We start from the raw sequence: 8,356 nt of genomic DNA, 5'->3' as shown, positions 1-8,356 counted from the left end.
GATTAATCTGCTTTGATTTCCTACCCTTCCAAATTAAAGTTCCTTTATCTATCTTAGGCCAAAATGTTTCTGGCACCTCAATTTTATTTAGTGAGGGTCAACACTGAACACAGGTACATATTAACCAATTACTATTGGAGCATATTCACCTATTACTATTGGCTCAAACTATTAGAGCCCATACCAACAAGCACATAGATATTGGGATGTCTGGTAAATTCCTCCGTATTGAAAATTTAGTCCAATATAAAGTTGTGTTTTGTCCGGTTTGATGAAGACCCTCTAAATTCATTCTCACACAAGTTCCAAAGACTTTTGCAGATATAAATTAAGAAAGTCCTGCAATTTTGGGGGGATAAAGTTCTTTGATTTGATTTAGTGTTTTTTCCTTAGAATGTACTGGGATCTAATTTAATTACATGTTGGGAAAAAAGAAGGGATTGTGGGTAGAGGTAGAGACGGTAGATCAAAACGGAAATTGGCTTATTATTTTAAAGGAACTTTCTTGGATGTGGGCACAGGAAGGTTGTTTCCATGGATGTGGGAAGCTCAGTGACATAGGAGTCTTGGGCACCAAGATGCCTCCAAATTCTACCACATGCATATAATCCAGGGCTCGAATGTCCTCTTCATTCTTGAGTAGGGGCCCAACCAAAGGGACAAGTTGGTTAATTCAACAGAGGCCATAATTTGGCAATCTGAAGATGGAAAAAAGATCTTTCTAATAAAGCTGGTTTTCACTTATCTGAATTCTAAAGATGTGACCAAAAAGAGATAGTTTCATACCCCTTATAGAATGCCTGAGACTTCAGAGGTTTTGGTGCATTGTTTTCTTTAAAAACAAAAACAAAACAAACAGCCCTCCTGCCTCCCCCCCCCACCAAAAAAAAAACATTGAATGCCAAGACATATAACTTGCTTATGCTATCCTGGAATGCTTATGCTATAGTCCTTGAATTCGCAGGGACACTCTCCGGGGCCTTGTCCTCCATGAGCACTTTATTCCAGATGACTAAAGCTAATCCTTCAATTAACTATTTTGCTACTGGGTGCCATAAACTAGAAATGAAATGTATCCTGGAGTAGTAACAGATCTCCCATTGCCTTCTGCTTCATCTAGGCTACGTATCAAATCCAAGCTGGGGATGTATCAATTACAAGGTGCCTACCATGTGCTGGGCACTGCTCTAAGGGGTTTTCATGTATAAGCTCTTTAAGCATTAAAGCAACCCAATGTGGGATGCCTGGGTGACACAGCAGTTGAGCGTCTGCCTTCGGCTCAGGGCATGATCCCGGGATCCAGGATCAAGTCCCTCATTGGGCTCCCTGCAAGGAGGAGCCTGCTTCTCCCTCTGCCTATGTCTCTGCCTCTCTCTCTGTATGCCTCTCGTGAATAAATAAATAAATCTTAAAACAAACAAACAAAACAACCAAATGAGAATGGCACCATGAATCATCCACACTTAAAAATGAGGAACTGATACACAAAGAAGCTAGTTCACACAGCTTGTGAATGGCAAAGCTGGAGATTCAAATCCAGGTAGTCTAGCTGTGAGTCCATGTTTTTAACTACTGTGTTTTGCTGCCTCTCAATTTGAAAGTGGGATTCTTATCAGTTGGTATTCTTTCGTTTTCAAGAAATAGGAACTAATTTTCGCTATCTTAACAAAATGATGTTTTATTAGAAAGTTGTCAGAATTGACAGAAGCAGGCTAGAATAACAAACAAGAATTGAGGTCCCTATAGTGGACCAAGGAGAAGGAAGCACAATAACCATTCTGTAGGGAAAGTCTGGCCAGGACAAGTTGTTGTTGTCACTACTGCTACATCACTGCTAACTTCATGAAAACATTTAAACTTCTCCACCATCATATTGCCACTCACTCAAATGTCAAATTCCAGGACAGAAGCCTCTGAGTTGCTGAGCCTGTTCATTTGCCAGTGCTGTGGCTGCCAAGGAGTAGACAGAAGGAGGATTGGATCTTTGTGGCTTCCCGGTGGGAGAGAGGTGAAGCCCGGCTTTACAATGAAACTAAATACAATAAGGGAATCTCACAATGTAGTAAAGAGGTTGCTTGGCAGACATTAAAATGCTAACCGTTCACTCTACTTGTAAAGATCTAAAAGCATTGGGACCCTGCAGTCTCATTGGTGTCTGAATATGCAAGAAAGCAAGGAACAGATATGGTTCGGTCTTCCCATCCTCCAAATCTTTCCCAACTTCATTATATAGTTGAATAGACTTCAGTAAAGAGAGGAAAACCAACTATCCCCATCCCTGCCCCAGAAACACAGCAGGCTAGATGCAAATTCTAGGCTCAGTCCATTTAATGAGGCTATTTTTTCCAATGACTTGGCAAACCCAAGACACACCCTAGACTATTCTAAGCTTAGAGCTTCTTCTTACATCCCTCTGTGGTATTGGTTGCCCACACCTCCAGTTGTCCCAAGTCCAAAACCACCAAACTCAGCCCATCTGGCTTTCAGATAAAATCTGATGCCCTGGAGTCAACAAGAAGCTCTTAAGAAGTCCTGGGCTTCCCAAGATGTCAAAGTACTCCAACTCCCTAGATTCCTTGCACTCTCTTCCCTCCATTTCAATAAACCTGGTAGCGCCATCAACACGGGTGAGGCTATAGGCAGTTAAAATAGAAAAATAATTGAGACGGTTCTGTTCTTATTTCTTTCTACCATTGTCTTAGACAACTCTTGCCCAATACCTCTGGCTACTCACAGCTCTGGTCCAGTTATTATCAGAAGTGAAATCAACACCTGTGCCTATAGAAGAAGCTTTGCCTGTAAGAAGCTGATAAAAGAACTCTGTCTGTCAATCTATCTTTCTGGTACCCAACAATGGCTGTGGGAATGGGGTTTATGAAACCTATACCAGCTTACTAAACTAATGGACAGAGTTCTTCAACCATAAATATTGGTCAAAAGTCACAAGATACATGATAAGGTCTATGAATGAAGGTTCAACATAAACAAGCAGAACTGACCATCGATGAAACAGAAATGATCAAAGGAGTGGAATAGAACTTTCTATACATGGGAGATGTCATTGAAACCATAAAACAATGCAATCAAAAGCCAAAAAGAGGGGGCGTACCTGGGTGGCACAGTCCGTTAAGCAATTGACTCTCGATTTTGGATCAGGTCATGATCTCAATATCATGAGATGGAACTGCATGTTGGACTCTGAACTCAGTGGGGAGTCTTGAGGATTCTCTCTCTCTCTCTCTCTCTCCTTCTGCCCCTACTACGCCACTTTCTCTGTCTCTAAAATAAATAAATAAATCTTTAAAAAAATAAAAAAAGGAGGTGCTTGGGTGGCTCAGGTTAAGCATCTGCCTTTGGCTTAGGTCATGATCCCAGGGTCCTGGAATCAAGCCCCAGGTCAGTGTCCCTGCTCAGTGGGGAGTCTTCTTCTCCCTCTGCCACTCTCCCTGCTTATCCTCTCTCTGTTTCTCTGTCAAATAAATAAATAAAATCTTTAAAAAATAAACCAAAAGAGGAAACTAGGAAATCTATATTATTATTCTTAACTTAGAAAAATCAACAAACTACTTAATGATAAAATGGATACAGTTCCTCTGGACACAGGAAACCATTAATCTGCTCTTAGTAGATAAATTTTCTCTGTTATCTTATATCAGTTTGTGTCTGACTTTTTCTGCTCAGCATAATATCTTTGAGATCATTTATATTGTGCCTATCAGAAGTTTGTTCCTTTTTATTGCTGAGTAGTATCCCATTGTATAAACATACTATGATAATTTACCTATTGATAGGCACTTAGCATACTTTCCTTTTTCCTCTTATGAATAAAACAGCTATAAACATTCATGGACAAACTTTCTCATGAAGATGTGTTTCATTTCTCTTATATAAACACATAGCAGTGCATTACATTTACTGTGCTTCCTATGTGTCAGGAATTAGATCAGTTACTTTCACATAAACCATCTCATCTAACTCTCTCCAGCTGCTCAGTGCAATCCCTGACACTGGGACTTCTATTGGTGGCACTCAGCTGATCCTCTTCCCACCACACTCGCTGTATCTTTTTCTCCAACAACACGCAAGTCCCAGACTCCCTGGGCCACCCTAACTCTGCTCCAACAAAAAGAGCCACTTTGACATTGGCCTATTCCAGGGCAGGAGTAGAAACCAGAGGAGTGCGGGGCGCTGCCTGGGAGGATAGAGGTGTGCGGGCTGCGTGCCCAGTGCAATTAGAGGCGGATTAAGATGGAAACAGTGTGGGGGCCAGGCGTGATGTGTTTTTGCCGTCTTGTCTGGGATTAGTAGTAATATATCTGCTGGCATGATGGACACATCTGCTTTCGTTTATTCTGAGCCCTGTCAGGCTCACAGGCCTGGATTAAAGCAAAATCATGCTGAGTGAACATTGCTAATTTAGCTCCTTATTTCCCTCTCTTTTTCTTCCCCATCTTCAAATTTTAACGTGAATGAGATGAGAAGCCATTGCCTTCCGACATGATGTCTTGGGAAAGGAGCCTCTAATTCCTGTATCTTGAAGAGGAGGAGAGACAAGAGGAGATGAAGGAGCCTGAGCCAGAAGATGAAGCCTGGAGGTCAGGGGTATGTTTGGGAGGGAAGAAGAGGAGCAGGGAGAGAGAAAAACTGTGGGAGGGAGTAGAGGAAATGTGGATTTCCAGGGCACTGCCCAGGATGCATAGCTCTGGAACATTCCCCCATTAAGCAACCAGCACCCATCTCCTCCAACAACACAGCAAAAAAATCCTTGCATATCGTAGTTCATAGCCTTTTTCTACCTCCCAGAGGATCAAGCTTTTCTTCCCTGGTGCCCTCTGTCTTTGGGGCTAGCAGCTGGCGTCCTGGGCCTCCTCACTGCCTGGACCACTTCCCAGGCAAATGTGCTTCAAGGCAAGGGGAGCTCCTTTCGAGGCGGAGCTGCACAGAGGTGTGCCACTTCAAGTACACCTGTCTCTTGTCTGATGGCAGGGTCTCAGCTAGTTCGTTTGCTGTGTTTCACACCCAGGCTGTTCCTTTGGTTACCTCCATCATTGCTTGCTGGCTGCTCAAGTTCTGCTTCTCAACTGTGAGTCAAAGGGTTCCCTTCTCAGCCTCTGGAATCCCATCTTAGAAATTGTCTTTCCTTGGTTTCAGCCCAGAGCCAATTTATCAAAGTCATGTCTTCAGGCACTTTTTTGTTGGTCAGGATAAGATCTTGAGATTTCCCCTCTGTCTACTGTAGTTGTTTTTTTTTTTTTTTCTCAATGATACACTCCTTTCTGCTGTCCTTGGGCACTTACCAGTTTGTGGATGGTTCATTCTGCCAGTTTCTCTCCAGTTTCTTATATTTTTCTCAACTTCCTTCTCCTTTTAACATAGGAAAAGATGGCACCTTCTTTGTTAACCAAGAAAAAACATAACAGAAACATTTTTTGGAAGCATTATGGACAGAGGTAGAAATAATAACTAAGATCTGGGATGCCAGATGAAGGGAATTAAGGTATGAACGATATTTACAAGAGAAATAAAATCAAGCTGAACATCATCATCATCAACGTGATGTCTTGGAAAAAAAGGAGGAGTTGGCAGGGATTAGGCCAAGGTCAGGAGCCCTGGATGAGAAGTGGAGCCCAGCCCAAACCAAAAAGTTGGTGGGGGGAGGGATGGCAGGGGGTAGGCTTCAGAGTCCTAAAGATAGGGGCTGAGGGGTTACATGTCTTTTGCTCTCTCCACGGCAGGGATGTCTCAGATGGCTGTTGGCCTTCTCCCCATGCCAATCTAACAGAGCAGGGGCCATGTCCTGGGACAGTCCCTCTGGCTACTGCTCTACTCCATCTCCAGAAAATAAAAGGCACTTGCAAAGGGCTAAATCAAATTCACCTTCAGAACCAGCAGAATCTGGCTAATAGAATTTCAAGCTCCCGCACCCCTCTGCCCCCAGAGCTCTCCACCTTCTTGCTGATGTCTCAAATTCTTTTAACAAGGGAAAAAGTCTTTCACGCCACAATTAGGGATAAAAGACATAAAATATAAACGCCTGGCTGAGCTCCAGTTGGAGAATAATCAATCAATCCTTGGAATATAAATTACTAATATCAGATTCTTTCCTGGTATGATACAGGGAAGAGGGTTAAAAGAGCAGACTATATTGACACCTGAAATGGGGGTTGCCAAGGAGATGGGAGCCAAGAAGGGAGCAATCCCTTCTAGGTATACAATACTTTAAGGTTTGAAGTGTGGGTGTGTGTGTATGTGTGCACATGTGGGTGTGGTGTGTGCACTTTATCAGTTGCTGTTCACAACTCTGGGAGGCAAGCATTTGTCTCTTACCCTCATGCCTAAGAAGAAACTGGGCTTAGACATGTCAAATAGCCATTCCCAGGGCCACTGGCTGCTAAGCTGTAGATCTTTAGTTTGTACAGAACTTCCTCAACTTATAGCTGGGGTTGTATCTTGGTAAACCTATCACCAGTCGAAAACATCATAAATTGAAATCACATTTAGTACACCTAACCTACCGAACATATGGCTCAGCCTAGCCTATCTTGAATGTGTGCAGAACTCTTACATCAGCCTACAGTTGAGCAAAATCATCGAACAGGAATCCTATTTTATAACGAAGTGTTGAATAGCTCATGTATTTGATTGACTGATGTACTGAAAATGGCAAACAGCATGGTGCGTGGGTGCAGAATGGTTGTCAGTGGGTCAGTCATGAACCCTTGTGACTGCATGGTTCACTGGTGCTGCCTGCATCACAACATAGGGCAGTACCACATATTGTTAGCCCAGAAAAAGATCACAATTTAAAATTCGAAGTATGGTTTCTACTGAATCCATATTGATTTCACACCATTATAAAGTTGGAAAATTTTAAGTTGAACCATCATAAGTTGGAGACTGTCTGTACTTGAACCTAAGGTTCTGACTGCAAGCCCAGTGATTTTTTAAAATACACCAAACGCTACAGAAAGAAACTGGCAACAAAAGAAATATCCTACAAACTTTTACAATTTTGCCTTGGCTGAGACTTGTTTACTTTCAAATGGGGGAGGATGCGTGCATTGGTAGATGGAGTAATTTTAGGATGGAGCTGCCAAAGCAAGCAGCCTGCTTTGCATGATTTATGAAGACTTAAAAAAAATGAGGTTGAGTGTTGACTTTGTGAAACAGGAGCTTCATTTTCTGGGAATTTGCTATTTGAAGTACCTCCCCTATTTTTGTTAATTTTTCCTCTCCTCACAAAACCCCATTAACCTTCCCTTCCCAATCTACATTGATGGTCCGGGGCTTAAACTATATTTAGTTTAGTGTTTATATTTAGGTTTATTTTTCTTTAATTTTTTAAAAAATTGAAGTCTAACACTTACACAGAAATATATACAAAACATGTAACTATAGCTCCATAAATTATCATAAAACAAACCCCATGAAGCCATCGCCCAAACCAAGAGGTAAAACACCTCTAGCACTCCAAAAGGCCCCTTTCCTGTCTCCTCCTCCTATTGTCATTATCCTTTGTCTCCTCTCAAAAGATTACTCCTATCCTGGCTTCTAAGATTATTGATTAGTACTGCCCATTTTTGGACTTCATGTAAGCAGAATTGTACTTGACTTATTTTGATCGGTGTTATATATGTAGGATTCACTCACGTTAGTGCATTCAGCTATCGTCTATTTTTCAGGGCTGAATAGTGTACCATCGTACGAATACACAGATGCATTTATCTAGGCTACTGTTGGTAGCATTTGGATGGCTTCCAGTTTGGAAGCATCATGAATAACGTCACTGTGAACATCCTCACGTGTGTACTTTGATGCATATGTGCATATTTCTTCGAGCTATATACTTGGGACCGAAACTGCCTTGTCATAGACTTTAAGTTTAGGAGCTAGTACAAAGCTGTTTTCTAAGTAATCATACCAATGTACAGTCCCACAGACGATATATGAGTGTTCTAGTTGCTCGACATCCTCACCAACACTTGTTATTGCCAATCTTTGTCATTTTAATTATTCTGGTGGGTGTGTAGTAGTGTTTCATTGGGTTTTAGTCTTTATTTCCTTGACTACTAATAAGGTTGTAGGTCAAGTGGCCATTTTTAAATTAAGTACCTTTCTCACCCATTTTCCTATTGAATTCTCTCTCTCTTTTTTATTGACTTGTAAGAGTTTTTTTGTTGTTTTGTTTTGTTTTGTTTTGTTTTAAATATATTTTGGATTGAATCCCTTGTCAGTTTATATGGATTACACCGAACTTCTCTGAGTGGGAAATAATCAGGGAGGGAGACAGAACATGAGAGACTTCTAACTCTGGGAAATGAACTAGGGGTGATGGAAGGGGAGGTGGGCAGGGGGT

The sequence above is a fragment of the Canis lupus genome, chromosome 5, assembly GCF_003254725.2.
Source record: "Canis lupus dingo isolate Sandy chromosome 5, ASM325472v2, whole genome shotgun sequence".
NCBI lineage: Eukaryota > Metazoa > Chordata > Mammalia > Carnivora > Canidae > Canis > Canis lupus.
This window is presented reverse-complemented; position numbering follows the sequence as displayed.